Genomic DNA, 18,554 nt, shown 5'->3' on the forward strand with positions numbered 1-18,554 from the left:
CAAGCTGCTGATAATTAACACTGTCCAAGGGAAGAAATGGCCCTCTTCCAGCTGTAGGGACAGGCCAAGTGTTCTTAACTCCACAAAATCTCAGCAGCTCACCTTAAAATTGGCTTTACAACAGCTTTCCTGTAATAACCATGGTGCCCATTTTCTGCCTGAAGAATTTCCATTTTGAATCCCAGAAAAACATGAATCATAATGGAAATTCTGACATAACATTAACTATAGCAATGCTTGGATAAGGGAGGAGAGAATAAAATAATTGTAATGGCTATCAAAGTTCTACCTGGAGAATTCAATGGCTAAAAGGATAACCCCTTGACTTTTAACCCCTGAGACCGTAGTTGGGATTCAAGACATGACTGGAGTGACTAAAAAATCATTCTGCCCACTGATGTGAGAAAGGCCCAAAGTGAAATGAGAATCATGGTCTCAGCCCAGTTGTTTCAGGGCTGTATTTCCAAATCACAAAACCACAGCAAACGAGCACTCTCTGCGAAGATATACACAAAACTCGTGCTTCTAGGAAAACAGAAAAGGGTAAAAGATACAAACCAATTTTAATGAACGATGACTCACACAAATACACAACCCAAGTAAAATCTTGTTATAAAACATATACATTTTTAAAAAAGGCTTTGGCTATTTAATCATTGACATCGTTTCAAATTCTATATTGTGTCATTAGTGCTTTTGTTACGAGCTGCTAAATGTTAATGCAGGAAAATGGTAGATTCACTCAACTATTTAAACAAAAAATATTATCAATTTCCATTGAACTCACTTCCATTATAAAAGAAATAAAACCTAGACACGTCAAAACATCGGCGGCCTGATACACCAAACTATGATGAGATGGAATCAGCTGGCAACTAAAGAAATACAGAAAAGCTTCCAGGAATGCTTAAGGGCTTTCTTAAATGAAGGAGTTCAAAGCCCTAGCAGGTTTCAAGAAAAATACCCTCTGCTAAATTACAAATTACAACCAGCTCCGTGTTTCGTTTAGCGAATAAATCAGTCGTCCCTTAAATTCTTTCTCTATATCTGATTTAAAACACTGCTTCCCACAACAGGTGCTTATCCATATAAATGACTCCCGATTCTGCTGCAGAACAGCTGATTAGGAGCAGAGAAGGGAAAGATGGGGCATCGATGTCAGAGCCAGATACCCTCTAACAAGATTTCAAAAACAAATACCTTGGCAAAACATATTATTGCACCGGGGAAAACAAGACCCATTCCACCAAAAATAAATCTGAGCTCAGTCGAGTAATATACCCATTTTTCATAGTGAATTACACGCAACATCCCTGCCTCATCATTTTTAACTGTTTGAGGAGACCAAGCTCTCACCCTGACAGTTTTTGTGTTTGCGATAGACCTTCTGCAAGAATCCAAGCTTCATAAAGCGACAGGAATTAGACAACGGTTTTGTTTTTCTATAGATGACATTATTGAGCTCCCCTATTTCAAGTTCTGTATTCGATTTAATTAGATTAGACAATTATTAGCAAACCTAAAACACTAACTCATAGCGGTAACATATGAGAGAAAGTGCAAAACCAGTTGGCATGCCCTGTGTATAAGGAAGATTTTCAAGTATTGCTCCTTTTAAGACGCCTGATTAGAAGGCTGTGATTGCAATCACTAATTCTTTTCTCAAGGGTCACGCAATTGTTCAGATGGCCTAGAAATTGCAATTACAAAGCAAGATGAGGGATGCTGGCTGATTGTCCTTTTTCTGAAATCCAATTCACTTTTAAAGTACACCGCATTCCAATAATTGCTTCTCATCAGTTCTTCATTTAATACTAACATTTTATGAATTTGCATTTTCGTTGAAAAATCTCATTAGTCCACAAAGCACTGGGCTTGTGTGGGTTGTCACATCATCACAAGACTTGTTTTCTGGTTCCAAACCTCAGAATTTCTAAATTTCAGAAATACTGTGGTCAATCTGTTTGCTGCCACGTGTTTACTTGCAATTATGAACATACATAGGTCTTGCTTCTTAATATGCTACTGACATAATTCTTTATCTTTGACAGCACTTTGCTCCACAAATACAGAAAGTGGATGAATGACAACTAGCCACTCCAAATTCCATGGGTTGCTTTAGTCTTGGAGCCAAAAACAATAAATGAAAGAATGAATGATTCATGGAAAAGTAGTGCATTCAGGATACATTTTTGTAGTGACTGGAAGAGCAAAAAAGAGAGTCAAGTGTTGAAAAATAATTCTAAACATGGATTATTCACTGGGCAACTAACCAATGGAAAGAGGTTAGGGTGGCAGAGAGGGTACAAAATACAGAGACTAGAGAATAAAAGAAACAGATTTTCAAAGTTTGACTGCCAACGTCTCATGGTTTTGCTATGTCACTAAAAATCGTGTCCAATATCTTTGCCCTAAGCTTACTTGCCATAAACATCTTTGCCAAAAACATTTTCCCTGCATAACTAATTGGACATAAGGAAACTTTCTGGTTTAAGAGTTTGGTTTCAACTGTTTTCTTCTAGCTAGCAAACTTATTGATAGCTTTATTGAGCTGACAGATGATGATAATTTGCCCCAAACGTTGGTTTCTTACTTTGAAACACACTACACTGGAGGAGAAAGAGGCTGAGGGCTTGGAAGGTAAAGAGTTGAACCCACATTTCCCATAGGACTTTGGAACATCTATCAAAGGATGTGTGACAATATGTCAAGAATACAAACAACAGTGAAGGGGCTTTCATAATGCAATACAATGCTCAGTTACAAATATTCGTCCCAGTGTTTAGAAACTGACACCTCTCTGAACGAAGGAAGAAATTTTAGCAAAAAAGGAAAAGTGCAATGCTCTATTCACAGTAGCCAAGACACGGAAACAACCTAAATGCCCATCAACAGATGAATGGATAAAAAAGCTGAGGTATACGTATGCAGTGGAATATTATTCAGCCATAAAAAAGAATTAAATAATGCCATTTGCAGCAACATTGATGGACCTAGAGATTATCATACTAAGTGAAGTAAGTCAAAAAGAGAAAGAGAAATATCATATGATATCACTTATACATGGAATCTAAAATATGACACAAATGGATTATCTACAAAACAGAAACAGACTCACAGACATAGAGAACAGACTTGCAGTTGCCAAAGGGGAAGGGAAGTGGGGGAGGGATGGAGTGGGAGTGTAAGGTTAGCAGATGCAAACTATTATACATAGAATGGATAAACAGCAAGGTCCCACTGTATAGCACAGGGAACTACATTCAGTGTCCTGGGATATACCATAATGGAAAAGAATATGAAAAAGAATGTATATATATGTATAACTGAATCACTTTGCTGTACAGCAGAAATTTACACAACATGGTAAATCAACTATACTTCAATAAAATAAATTTTTTAAAAAAAGAAAAAGTGCAATGCTGAACAAGGAGATGAATCAACAAACACAGATAGATAGAGTATAACACGGAAAGAAAGACTTGGAAGACAACTGCTCACGTATAACCCACAAAATAAAATCAATTATTTACACAGTATTGCCATGAATCTACACACATCTTAAATGTATTTAAATACTTTCTATTTTGCCTCTTTAATCTTGTTATTCATATCTTATGTTTCATTGCGCCCTTTTTAATGTCCCTCTTTTATTTTTTATTATTGTATCTTTTACAGTGAAATTGCCTTATGGCCAATTAGCTATGCAGCAAAAATGTTTGTGGCAAAGTTGTCTACAGCAAAGATGCTTAGGACAAAAGTACCTAGAACCGCTAAAAATAAAATGAAGGGTTTTTTTCCCATCACAGCTGCACACGAACATCCCTCACTGGGTTAATAGTTTATAACGAGTATAGTAATATTTTTACAAATATTAACCTTCTTAGACCTTCTGTGTTCCATCTTCTGATCGACAGTGGCAGCTCTAACACTGTCATCATGAAAATATTATTTTTAAGCAAAGACTTAAAATGAGATGGTATAACATTTGAGCACTGGAGTGAAATGTCTGAACTCCAACCTGCTTTCTCCACTTGCCAGCTGTGTGTTGTCAGGCAAGTTACTTCTTTCTGTGCTTCAGTTTGTCACCTATAAAAGGGGAATAATAGTAACCTCTCTCATACAGGTTATGAGGATTGAAAGAGTTCCTTAAGTGTTTCGAAGAGCCGTACCTGCCACATAGTAGAGGCTCAATATTTACCTAGTATTTTCACTGTTACTATAATTCTAAAAGAGCAACACACACTTTGTAAAAACCAATCTGAATTCATAAAACAGCACAGAGCCGACCCTCCACATTCACGGGTTCCACGTCCGAGGATCTAGAAGGGCTGACGGTCCTCTGCCATTTTACAGAAGGGACTTGAGCATCCACGATTTAGGAGGTCCTGGAACCAGCTGCCACCAATACCCAAACCACTGCACGTGAAGAGTAAACCTCCCGACGTCTCTCCTTTTCCTTTCCAGTGAAATTTCCTGAAAACGTTGTGTGTTTTCATCATCTCCAGTTTCGCTGCTTCTATTTTCTCTTAAGCCCATCTGCCCAGGCTTGCCCAACCACCTCCCTTTAAACTGCTCTTATCAGAGTTACCAAGGGCCTGCACATTGCTGGTGCCAACGGACAATTCAGAGCACTCATCTCATTTATGTGCCAGTGTACTTGCCACCGTGATCACATCCCTCCTGAAAACTCGCTTCCCCTGCGTCCAGGTCACCACATTCCTGGTTTTCTCTGCTTTCTCCTTTCTCAGCCTCCTTTCTGGGGCTGTGTTTCATCTAACAGTGCAGTGTCTCAGGGCTCAGTTCTTGGAGCTGGTCCCCTTTCTATATATGCTTAGCCTAGGTCGTCTGTCCCATCTCCTATCTTTTAATCTCATTTACATACTGATGTCTCCCAGATCGCTCCCCTGAACCACAAGCTGGACATCCCGAATGCAGTATGTCCCGAACTGAAATCTTGATATTCCTCCCCAAACTGCTCCTCAGGAAAAGGCAACTCTACCCTTGCAGCTGTTCAGGGTCCAAACCTTGGGGTGTCCTTTATTTCTCCTACTTGGCTCTACCTTCAAAGATATCCAGAATCATTACAGATGGCCAAGAGGCACATGAAAAGCTGCTCAACACACTAATAGTTAGAGAAATGCAAATCAGAACTACAATGAGGTATCACCTCACACCAGTTAGAATGGGCATCATCAGAAAATCTACAAACAACAAATGCTGGAGAGGGTGTGGAGAAAAGGGAGCCTTCTTGCACTGTTGGTGGGAATGTAAATTGATACAGCCACTATGGAGAACAGTATGGAGGTGCCTTAAAAAACTGAAAATAGAACTACCATATAACCCAGCAATCCCACTCCTGGGCATATACCCTGAGAAAACCATAATTCAAAAAGACACATGCAGCCTGATGTTCATTGCAGCACTATTTACAATAGCCAGGTCATGGAAGCAACCTAAATGCCCATCGACAGACAAACAGATAAAGAAGATGTGGTACATATATACAATGGAATATTACTCAGCCATAAAAAGGAATGAAACTGGGTCATCTGTAGAGACGTGGATGGATCTAGAGACTGTCATACAGAGTGAAGTAAGTCAGAAAGTGAAAAACAAATATCGTATATTAACGCATATATGTGGAACCTAGAAAAATGATACAGATGAACCGGTTTTCAGGGCAGAAATAGAGACACAGATGTAGAGAACAAACATATGGACACCAAAGGGGGAAAGTGCGGGTGTGTGTGTGTGTGATGAATTGGGAGATTGGGATTGACATGTATACACTGATGTGTATAAAATGGATGACTAATAAGAACCTGCTGTATAAAAAATAAATACAATAAAATTCAAAAAAAATTATCCAGAATCTAAGCATCAATCCCCCACTTCACTGGACCAAGCCTCCTCCATTTCTTGCCCAGATTACTGCAGAAGCCCCCTTACTGTTCTTCCTACTTCAATTCTTGTCCCTCTTTAGTCTATTCTCAATACGTCAACCAAAGAGATCCTGTTAAAATGTTAAGTCAGAGAATTTCCTGCCTCTGTTCAAACTCTTCCAGTATCTCATCACTTGCAAGGCCCTTTGCTGACTTCCTCTATTTCTCTCCCTCTCATTCACTCAGCTCCAGCCACACCAGTTTCTTTGCTATTCCTGGAACACACCAGAAGCATGAGCTCTCAGAGACTCTGCCCCTGCTGCTGCTCCTGCTGGGAACGTTCTCCCCCAACCACGTGGTTCACAATTTCACTCCCTTTGATTCCAGCTCAGCTTCTCTGTGAGTCCTTCCCTGGCCGTTCTGCCTAAAATTGTGACCCCCTTCCTGATAATGCTTTTTTTTGCCCTAGTTTTTATTCCTGAGCACTTATCACTACCTAAAATATATTTCATCTTACAGGCGTTCCTCATTTTATCGTGCTTTACTTTATCACACTTCACAGATATTGTGTTTTTTTACAAACTGAAAGTCTGTGGCAACCCTGCATTGTCACATGATGGTTAGCATTTTCTAGCAAAGTATTTTTTTTTTTTTTTTTTTTTTTTTGCGGTACGTGGGCCTCTCACTGTTGTGGCCTCTCCCATTACGGAGCACAGGCTCCATACGCGCAGGCTCAGCGGCCATGGCTCACGGGCCCAGCCGCTCCGCGGCATGTGGGATCTTCCCGGACCGGGGCACGAACCCGTGTCCCCTGCATTGGCAGGCGGACTCTCAACCACTGCGCCACCAGGGAAGTCCTTAGCAAAGTATTTTTTAATGAAGGCATGTACATTGTTTTTTTTAGACGTAATGCTATTGCACACTTAATAGCCTACAGTATAGTGTTAGCATAACTTTTATATGCGCTGGGAAACCAAAAAATTCCTGTGCTTTGCTTTATTGTGGTGGTCTGGAACTGTACCCACAATATCTCCAAAGTATGCCTGTGTTTATGCTTTGTTTCCTAACTAGATTTCAAGATCTGTACAGAGAGGAATTTTGTCTGTATTGTTCAACATTGACTCTCCAGCATCTAGAACAACTCCTGGCACATAGTTGGCGATCAATAAGTAAGTGTGTGAGATGAATGAATTCTTTCACTGAGGCACTTTTCAATATTTTTCAAGGTCAGTCTTCTGGCATATAGTATTGAAAACAGTTAAGGGAAACATAGGCCTTGTACAATCACTTTTAAAAAGAACACTGTTTGTCATATTTATTGTAAAATATTGTAAAATTTACTCTAAAGCAAATGTATCACTTAATGAGTTTACTATGAAGCAAAGATAACTGTTACCCAGTTAAAGAAATGAAACTCCGCCAGCCACTTCAAAAGCCTCACCAATCTTGTCCATATCTCAGTCCCCTGCCCCACAAAAGTTGCCACAATCTTGACTTTCATAGAAATCACTTCCTTGTGTGTCTTTATTATTTTTATCACCAAAGAAGAATTCCTAGACACTTCAGTTTAGACTTGCCTATTGTAAAAATTTCATGTGCTCCTAAACCTCCTTTAATCTACAACCCCTCACCTCACCTGCCATATCCTTCTTTTCATTACAATTTCTATTGAAAAAGCTGGGTCATTTGTCCTGTAGGGTTTCCCACAGCCTGCACACTGGTGGTGCAATTCTGCACTTGCTGCAAATGGGTAGTGTGATCCCAAGGCTTGATCAAGAATCAGGGCGGGGTTCCCTGGTGGCACAGTGGTTGAGAGTCTGCCTGCCAATGCAGGGGACACAGGTTCGAGCCCTGGTCTGGGAGGATCCCACGTGCCGCGGAGCAACTGGTCCCATGAGCCACAATTACTGAGCCTGCGCGTCTGGAGCCTGTGCTCCGCAACAAGAGAGGCCGCGATAGCGAGAGGCCCGTGCACCGCGATGAAGAGTGGCCCCGGCTTGCCGCAACTAGAGAAAGCCCTCACACAGAAACGAAGACCCAACACAGCCATAAATTAATTAATTAATTAAAAAAAAGAATCAGGTTCAATTCCTTTGGGTGGAACACAGGTTGTGTCTTATTTATTTTTTCCATCGGGAGGCACATGACAACTGGCTGTCTCTCTTTTTGTGACATTAGCACTCTTGATACTCAACACCTAGATCTATTAACCCACTAGGGGTGCATAATGGTGATACCCTAATTCTAAAATTTAATGTTCCTTTGCTGATTGGAATACTTTTATAAAGAGGCAATCCCCCTCCTCTACTAGTTGATTACCCGCTGGTGCAGTTTACAGAGAAAAGGCAGGTGAAATGCTAGATTCTTTCCCTCTATTTACCAGTTTTCAAAATAATGAGTTGGTTCCCTATCATACTTCGAATGTGATCATTTAGTGTTTTAAGAAATATCTGGACTTCCCTGGCGGTCCAGCGGTTAAGTCTCTGCCCATCGAACGCATGGGGCATGGGTTCAATCCCTGGTCAGGGAAGTTCTGAAGGCCGTGCATCACGGCCAAAAAAAAAAAAATCTTATTAGCTATTCTGGATGGAAAGATGGTATCTTTCCAAGTTTTTTGTTTTTGTCTGATGCTTTTGGGTACAAATACAAAGCACTCTTTCTATTAGCTGAGGTAGCAAATGTGGGTATTGTTTATTTCACCTTTTGGCTCTGGTGAGCCTTCAGTAGACAGATCTGGAAAAAAAAAGAGATCCAGGTGCCAATGTCTCTAGTGGTCCCACTGTTGAAAACGCATCCTGGGAGGCACCAGGTTTACTCTCCACATTCATGTACTAATAACTTACTGAGTGCCTGCTTCGCTCTGGACCCTGGGAATATCTGGTAGAATAAGACCATATAACTATTCTCAGTGGGGAAACAAGACCAAAAAGACAATTAGTTTCAATATGATGTGGTGAGGGCTGTGACAGAGGCACACACCAAACATTATAAGAGCAGCTAAGAAGAGCACCTGCTTGCTGGGTGGCGGAGGTGTGGGGAGCAGGGGTCCAGGGGTGACTTCCTGGAAGGGGCAATGATTATGCTGGCTTTGAGGGATGCTCAGGAATTTGCCAAGCAAACCAGTCAAGGAATGGCATTCTGGACAGAGGCAACAGCCTGTACAAAGTCACGATCTGATTAGGGAATGGAAATGGTCCCTCTTGTTGGAACAAAATACACGTGAGGGCAAGTAGGCAGGAGACAGTTATGGGGACTACTGGCTACTGCAATAAGGACTCCATATTCGAGCCTGAAAATTAAAAGGTTTTGAACAAGGGAGTGACATGAACCACTCTGTATTTCACAAATGCTACTTTGCCGTTATGTCAAGGAAAGTTTGGAGAGAGGTGAGACTGGTGTTGAGACCGATTAAGAGACTATTAACAAAAACTAAGTGAAAAGAGGTGGCAGGAAAACGAAGGCTGCTTTAAACCTAATCCTAAATACGACATCATCATAGTAATACCATGGAGGGCCTGCACAGTGATTGAGTCAAGCCAGGCGTTGTTCTCAGCACTCCACGCTTATCCCTTGGAATCCTTAAGACAACCCCATGCTGTCTGTGTCCCATTTCACAGACAAAGGCTCTTAGGCAAAAGGAGGCTAGTAATGTTCCTAAGCTAAGAAAGCTCTGCCGGCCGACTGCAGAGTCAGGATTCAAATCCTGGCTATCAGACTCCAGAGTCCTTGCTCCACCACGGCCCATAAAAGCGGACAGACGGACGGACGAAGTCAAGAAGTTCTGCAAGGTTCAGAGGCCTGGACCTGGGAGCCACACAGGCCTCGTACAAAGGCTTGCTCTGAACCCCCATCCAAAATAAAGTGTTACTTGATCTTACTGAGTTTAAACTATAAAATCTCAAAAACTCTTAAACCTGGAGTTTTGCAGGTTATGACAAATAATAATATAATACCTGTCAGGTGGATGCATGATGTCTAGGCACAAAGAAAGCACAAATGTAAAACTGTGGTTAATGTTATTGTGAATATTCAAAAATATTCTCTGTATTCCCCACGGAGGTGATACTCAACAAGGTAGGAGAAATGGGTGGACAGGTGGGAGAAGCAGGAGTGGACAGCACTTAAGGGGCAGCAAATGATCACTTCAGGATGTTTTCAGTGGTGAAAAGCATTTTCAAGGCAGGAACCAGATTTTACTTCTTTTATTTCTGGCAGTTTATGGCAAATAGTAGTTTCTCCAGAATGTATACTGGGGTTATAGATTTAATTCATAATATAATACTAATATGCAGGGGAACATTCCTTTATTTCACCTGTAACTGATCTGTTTTCCTTATAAGCACCCCCTCCACAGGTGAATAGTAGAAAATATTTTATATTCTTATCCAGTGTAAAGCTTAGTTGGATCTAATAGTTTAATTAATCCTTTCAGGTAATGCTAAGTCTCTCTTTAAAAAAAATAACAATCTCAGTCTTTCACGTGGTTTCCTTTTTTCCTCCCGCCTCTCTTCTCCCTTTCCCTAAAACAGAATCCAGGTGTATGCTTCAAATCAGGATAAACCCACTCAACATAAGACTTCCAGGAAGCAGGCAATGAGGCAACAGACTCTTCAGATTCTCCAAAGTACTCCTTCTAAAGGTAGGTCTGGCTCAGGTCCTGTGAGCGTGCTGTTCTTTATTCCCACAGTGTGTGAGGATGCCGCCTTCCACACCGACATCTGCTTTGTATGGTGGGATATCAGCCACCACACTAGTTAGCCTTCAAGGCCAGAAGAGAACTAAAGATCTCCCCAACTGATTAATCACATGTACCTGATTAAAGTTTAGACAAGTATGGCTATCATACATTGCAGAAGCTGCCTTTAAAGGTCTGTCAAACCCAGTTATATGTAATTTATCATAAAAGTTTGGAAATAATTTATCTATGGGACAAAGAAGAATAAAACCTTAGAATGGAAAATAAATGGAAAGGGATAACGTTATGCCTATCAATAAAAAAGATGATTGATTTTGAGGGTTCTGACACTAGTTGTATGTAGGCAGCAAAATGTTCTGCAAGAAAATTAGCTTTAACTAGTTCTTTTCTTGAGGCAGAGCTATATATATGTTTGTCTGAAATTAGCAATAAACGTTAAATCACCGAACTCTTAGGTTTGGGTACTGACATTTATAGGATATGGGAAGTCTTTAAGAAATGCTTTATTTCTAAGTCAATATCTTCCTTGGTAGTTTCATCTTTTGAAGATGAAAATTGATTTTTCTCAACACTGCAAACAGGCTGCTCCCCTCCCCCATCACTACATAGTGCTAGAAGCACAAGCAAAGCCCCGAAGACTGACCATGAGCGGCCTCGTGGCTTTGCCATTTCAGCATGTTCCACGTAGAGCATGGATAAGGTGACTTTTCCAACATTGCACATTTTAAAAGAATTTTCTTTTTTTATTATTGACAAAAAAAGATAGTCAGATAGTACTTTTGTTACAAGCTGTCATAGTTATTTTACCTGAATTTTTTTTTTTCAGGCAGCAAGTGAAAAGGATTGGCTCAGATCTGACTTAAAAATAACCCAGTGTGTTTATTTGTGACAAGCTCATTTCTCTATGAAGACGGAAGGATTAATAGTCATTGGGTAAAGCCTGAAATCTGTTGCTATTTAATTTATGAGCGCTTCAAAAAAAAAATCAAGCCTAAAGAATAAAAAGCATTTTTCTGTACTATTTCACTTTCACTGGAAGAATTGAGGAAAAATGTTAAACAGAAATGTTGAGGTATGTCCCACAATATGATATGTGGATTTTTTGAATGAGGAAAAAAAAAAAAGATCTCCATACAGTTTAAGGAATGTCTCTCCTATCACGACGTTCTGCTGGCTGCTGGGGCACTTGTGAGATCATACCAGGGAAGTTCCATTTCCACTTGGGAGACAGAAAAGCCACCAAAATTACTCTCACCTTAACAGTGAAAAAAAAAGGCAGATAATCTATAAAATCATAACTTTTCTGGAGCCCATCAGAGAGCTGAAGTCACAGGCAAAGAACAACAAATTCCTCCAAGAAAAGACGGGACACACAAACTGTTCTGCCCCAAGGTATGGGAAAACCTGGTAAGAAGAAAGAAGGTTGAATTTTATGAATTTTCAAAGACAGCATGCGAGTTAGCATGACAGTTTAGAATGACTGGGGACCCCAGACATGAGAAGGATCCACACCATCTCACAAGTCACAGTAGGATGATCTTGAACACGACTGAGGGCAGGGGAGAAGAATGAGGGCAGCGGTACAAGTGTCAGGAGGTGACCGGCTGCCACTTGGGACAGCACTTCCCCAGACCATCTCTTATATGAAGCAAATGCTTTAAGTTGCTGTGGGGGATGAGGGCACAAAATCCTCTTGTCCCATGGCAGAGTCAAAGATCCAACACTTTACGGGACAGATAGAAGCAAAAGCTCTCTGCTCCCTGGGGCGGACAGGCAGGGAACTCACTTGGGCCCCAAATCCTGTACTGATACCAAGCAGACATCTGTAACTGCTAGAAAAGGGGAAGAAAAGTCTCCCACTCAGAGTCTGGCTGCTGTGATGAGGGGAGGGGATGGTGGGACAGTAATGCCGAGAAAGCCCTCTACCCAAGGCTCAGGCTCACAAGACCTCCCTAAAATTGGGGATGGATCATGAGACGTGAGGAACCCTCCCACCACGCATCCAATTCCCATCCCGCACCCCCAACTCCACTGGCCCCACCACATGACTAGCACTTAGTAACAAGCAATCACAGTCTATTCCTGGGGGAAGGACAAGAATGGCCCAGCTGTGCATGAGCTGCTGCAATCTGAGGATGGCGCAGGGACACTAAGAAAAATCCTTCAGCACTGCAAGATCTACTCTAAGCACAAGATTAGAGCAGCCCACCACTGGAGAAATTTGAAGTCCGCGGTGCACTCAGGGTTAACTATAGCAACAGCAAAGCCCAAACCCAACCCAACCTCAGACTGGACTGGCTCAACCACACACAATAATGACCTGAGAAAATAAGAAGTGTGTTCATTTCTGGATCTTAACACTATTTACTTCAGTCTCTTTTGTTCTTCAACTCACAATGTTTGACATTTGATCAAAAATAACAAGGCACATAAAAAAGCAAGAAAAAAGATGACTAAACAAGTCTGTCTTCATTAAGTTCCTGCTTGGGGGAGAGGCCTGTTAGCCAATACCTAAAATGGATTATAACATAAAACTGTATTAGAAATATTTCAGAGTGTATTAGAAGTATTACATACACAGGGAAATGAGTAATTTTTGCCTAGAGGAGGTGCCAGGGAAACCAAATAAGAGACATTAAGTGAGAATTTGCCATGAGGACAAATGAAAAAAGCATTTCAGTAGAGGAAATTGCTGTGCAAAGGCATGGATGGATGAAGAGGACATGAAATATTGGCAAGTTCACAGTTAGGCCAATAGAGCCTTAGGGGAAAATAGTTCTCTCCTTGTTTGGTGCTCTCCTCATGGTGTCTGTTAAGGTGCATCAGTACACAACGCTAATTGTTCTCTGAAAACAGAAAAACAAATTCACTATACGCTGGGGGAGCAGTGACCCCTTAACGCAGTGGCCTCTGGAAGAAAGATTCTTGAATACCCTTGAGCTCATTCGTAAACTGCTATCGACAAGGTTAGGTTTTCTTGCGACTGGTGATAGCTGATCTTTAATTTTGAAAACACTCTTAAATGAAAATAAACACATTTATAATCATTGAAGCCTACTGAGCATCCCAAAGACAGAAGAGCTTAAAAAAAGGCATATTGGCATAAATTTGAATAAATTTCCTGCATTTCTCTATTCATAGGAAATAATACCAAACATTTTTCCCCTTTCTTTCTCATTGAACAGTTGAATTAAGAGAAATGTATGGCTTGTAACACTTCTCATTAATGGTAATTAGTTTCTGTATTTGAACAATGTCATAAACACTCACATGTATGTCTTTGTGGAATATAAAAATTATAACCTTTTGGAAATCACCCCAACAAAGCTAAACTCTAAGAGCTTTTGAATATAAAGTCTACTGTGGAAATGGTGCAATTGCATGGACCTTTCGATAAAATTGGCTTAAAGTGATTTCATTATGAAGTTTAAACTCTCATATATAGTTAGCACAGTTTATTTATAGGCTGCCACTGAGCAGTTTGGGAAGCTGTACAAATGCTATGTCATTAATCTTTACTTCCCTCCCCATCTTCTCTGTGAGGAAATTGACTTCCTCAGTGCAGGTATAGCCACTACACAGGCTCGCATGGACTGTGGGGGCTCTATGGTTGGGGGCTGCTGCGGAAAATTTAAGTCTCCCTTGGAGTCACTGATCTCCTTCTTCCCCTCTTTCATCTGTCAGTAGATGGGGAGGGACTAGGCACTCCAGATTTTATATTGACCACTCACCACTCGTTTATTTACACATTCATTGTAATCCTGCATTTCTTTATCTAAATCTGGGCAGGACAAGTTGGAAATGCAGCCCAGCCAGGGCAACAAGGATTATCTGCATACCTTTCCTTCTCAGACAGGCAGGTGTAGGTGTATCCCCAGGGGGTATGCAAAGTGCGCTGAGAGTTCAGGCACTAGGATAGCTGTGGAACATCTTCCTGGATCATTAATTTCCCTCAAATATTTTTGGAGAAAATCTTATTTTTTGAAAATAAATGTCATTAGGTCATGAATTGGAATGCAAATTAGAATTAGAATATGTTTAAGCTAAAATTTAAAAATTAAGAAATTGCCTTCACCCTTGCCCCAAGATACTTTCCCAGATCCAGCCGGCTCTCCTGTTCACGCTCTCCTATGAGAAGTACCATAGTGGATACTGTAAGAAGCTCTGACACTTGCTAAGGTGAGTTAATTTGTGAAGTACAGGAATCTGGGGGGATGGTATTAGCTAATAGGAGGCGGTTCAACGATAGCCATAATGTCATTCTTCAAGACGTCACAAGCATTAAAAAATGCATTAAGCAAAAACACAGCTGCCGTGAAGTGCCCAACAGAGGAGTTGATGAGGCTAGAATTTCTGCTGAGCCTGGTTTCTCCTGAGTCCAAGAGCCACAGGTCTTCAACAGAATGTATCCAGATATCATTTTCTCAATGTTCTAGGCTCAGCACCGCTGCCACCTTTAAGATGGGCACTCCAGGGAAAAAGCCACAGCCCAGTAAAAACAACCCAAACAGCAAGAAAAATGTGTCCTTGAGATTTGCTTGTGCTGCCTTGGAGCTCAGATATTCTGACACCTGTCTTCCCACTCTGGGCTGTGATATGGCTTTTCCCCAGGAAGTCAGTTTTCTGACCCCCTGGAAGAGCTCTCAGAGCATCCTCTTGACAGCACTGACCCCTCCCTATAACTAGTACATGATGCTGACTCTCCCCAGTGCAAGATCCCCCTGAACACCTGCTGATCAGATACAGGTCACTGGACTCCAGCTTGCTGTTTCCACAAGAGGATTTACTGTGTGAGGGGACTCTGCTGGCTCTAAAACTCTCTACCCCTTTTACAATGACTATTTCTGCTCTTCTCACAGAAGTTGCCCTACTGTGTAAGGGCTACTTGCCCTCTGGGCTATGTGAGTGTTGGGAAGTGCAAAAGACAAAGGAAGGCACAGAGGTCAGAAGCAGGGAGATGCCACACTCACCGCCAGCTTTCCCCTATAGATGAACAGACCTCTAGGATGTTTTCTACAATACAGCTAAACCAACGATCTGTCCTTGTAATTAAAACAAGAGAAAGGGCCGCTTCTATAAATTCTGCATTAAAGGCACACCTTCTAGCAACAATGCTGCTACTAAACCTGGTTCAACCATCGATTCCTTAAAGTTTCTCCACATCTCTGGGCCTGCTTTGCCTTTGCTCCATCTAACGGAGCTCTACTATTTGTATGCTGTGGGAATTGCTTGCCCTTGAGATAGAGATTCACGAGGTGGTAAAGACAGACAACCATACAGAGATATCTGCGAAGGACACATATTAGCAGCCTTCCTGTTCATTCCCCTAACTTTCTTGCGCTTAGTTCAACAGGCTAGAAAACCACGGAAAAAATTGCTTTTACTGTGAAGCAGCCTTCAGAGACATCCCCAGGCTTTGCGTGCAAGGCCTGATTTAGACTTTCCCCATTCACACTCAGCGTGGGGTGGGGAGAGGGGGTGGGCACCAGTCCTGGTGTCTTCCCTTCAATGCTCAGCTCAGTAGACAATAAATAAACCACGTTTCAGAAAATTACCTCTTCCAACATACTAAATGATACCCTGGTGCCCTGTACGTGTTGATTTCTGTCACTGTAAAAATTAATTCATCTCATACTACTTACTTACTACTACAAGAAGTAATCTACTTCTTGAGAGTAATCTTTTTTATAGGATCAAAGCCAATACTTTTCAAAAAGGGGGAATTTCTCTTGTGAACTGCACTATAAGTGGAATCTTGAAGCTGGGACATTTTTTCTTTTACTCCAGATATTATATAGATGACGGTTATGATCTCCTATTTTCGAATAGTTAATGAAAAGGAAACAATGCCAATATCTTGTTGGTGGCTTCTCAAAAGACTTTTGCCCTTTTCTTATTCATTGTGGAAAAAATGAGTTTTTTGACTTGTAAACCAGGACAGACTGGAGGCGAAGGAGAACAGACATTCCGTCAGTGATTCTTGAGCAAACACTGGGAAGCCATCGAGCCAGTCAGAAAGGCTGATCTTCTGAGTCCTGGCCAGAATCCATTCATCACGGCTCCGTCTCAAACAAGCTCAGCCACTTGACCTCAGTGTCCGAAAAGAACTTGGCTGGACTTCAGGGACCCATAACAGATCAGAATCGTTTATAGGCATAAAACCTGGGAAATGATATGCTCCTTGGAGTGTCATCAGTACCAATGGGAAAGACCAGCTGTAGGTTTGGAAGGAAACCCAATCCAACATACACTTCAGGTTCTCTGGAAGGGATAGCCTTTCATCATTCATTCATTCTATAATTAATTCACCAATATTTGTCAAGCATTTATTTTGGGACAGGTACTGTACTAGGCTATGAGACTATAGAGATGAGTGAGATAAAGACATTTAGCCGGGCTGCACCATAAAAGAACATTATAGGTCAAAGTGAGAAATTTGGATTTTGGTCTAAGTGCCTTGGAAATCATGAAGGTTTTAGGTAAAGGAGTGATGTAATATGGTTTACATTTTTTTTAACTTTTTTTTTTTTTGGACGTGCCACGTGGCTTGCAGGATCTCAGTTCCCCCACCAGAGACTGAACCCAGGCTATGGCAGTGAAAGTCCAGAATCCTAACCACTAGGCCACCAGGGAACTCTCTGGTTTACGTTTTAAACTACAGTGGAGAGATGTATGGAGAACAGACTGGAACAAGGGAAGTGGAACTGGTAAGAACTTGTCAAAAGTCCATTGGTTTGGAAGATGCATCTGAGTAACAGATTCAAACAAAGTTTAATAGGAAGGGATAAGTTTTCCTTTTTCTTGAAAACCTCAGCAGTTGGCTTACTTTTTCTTCCTTCTTCCTTTCCTTCTTTCCTCCCTTCACTCTCTCATTTTGAAATGGGAGAATCTTTAGTGTTTTTGCTGAATATAAGAGAAATAAAAGCTTATCATTAAAAACTGCCAAAATACACCAGTGTAGAAAAGATAATGTAAAAGACTGCCCCTTCGCTGTATCTCATACCAAGAAGATAACCACTGTTTCATGTCTGTATGTCCAGGTTTTCTCCATGAACATATAAGAACACGTAAGCGCTGTGCTGGGCCGGGTACTGATCTGGCAAGATCACAGCTGCAGGAGAACGGACAGTGAGGTACAGAGAGATGGAAGGATCTTGGATTTGACTGATGATGCTTGGCAAGACGACAAGCTGTCTCGTGAGGATGCTGCGATCCCACTGAACGAACTTCCTGCACCACAACAGTGGCACCACAGAAATCTTTTAAAGAACAAGAAATGAAGTGGACCAACTGAGCCTTATAATACCTCCATGGGAACGTTTCCCCCATAGGAAACTGATGTCTGGTTCCTTGTTCATGGACAGATTTTTTTTTTCTTAAAAAGGCAACATCCTGGGTGTTACAAGCTCTGGGTCATGATTCAGGAGGTCTGAACATTGGTTTCATTTTTGCTATCAATTTACAGCTTAACTTTGAGAAAGATGCCTAGCATTCCTGATGGTCTGAAAAACAGTTTGTAAAAATGAGTTACGATTATCTATAGGAACCAACAAACTGCTCCAACCCCATCCCTCTGGGTAGGGTAGAGTAGAAATAACACTGAGCTGGAAGATCTCAGGTGAATTACTTTTAGTCTCTGGGCTTAGTTTCTCATGTGTAAAATGAGGAAAGTTGGATGTGAATCCCTTTAATGTCCCATGTTGAAAAGCCTAGGACACTGGGTTATAGGAGATTAAATGAGCACAGTATCTTTTCTCTCCTTTGGACCCATAGTAATGGTAGTTTGTTTTTTTTTCTGTGGTACGCGGGCCTCTCACTGTGTGGCCTCTCCCGTCGCGGAGCACAGGCTCCGGACGCGCAGGCTCAGCGGCCATGGCTCACGGGCCCAGCCGCTCTGCGGCATGTGGGATCTTCCCGGACCGGGGCACGAACCCACGTCTCCTGCATTGGCAGGCGGACTCTCAACCACTGCG

At 41.5% G+C, this 18,554-nt stretch overlaps 1 pseudogene; it reads left to right on the forward strand.

The window, feature by feature from the left end:
- Positions 1–17,920, forward strand: part of LOC137205120 (anaphase-promoting complex subunit 13 pseudogene) — a 102,956-nt pseudogene extending 85,036 nt beyond the window's left edge.
- Positions 17,921–18,554: the final 634 nt, after the last annotated feature.

The sequence above is a fragment of the Pseudorca crassidens genome, chromosome 13 (assembly GCF_039906515.1).
Source record: "Pseudorca crassidens isolate mPseCra1 chromosome 13, mPseCra1.hap1, whole genome shotgun sequence".
NCBI classification, from domain to species: Eukaryota; Metazoa; Chordata; class Mammalia; order Artiodactyla; family Delphinidae; genus Pseudorca; species Pseudorca crassidens.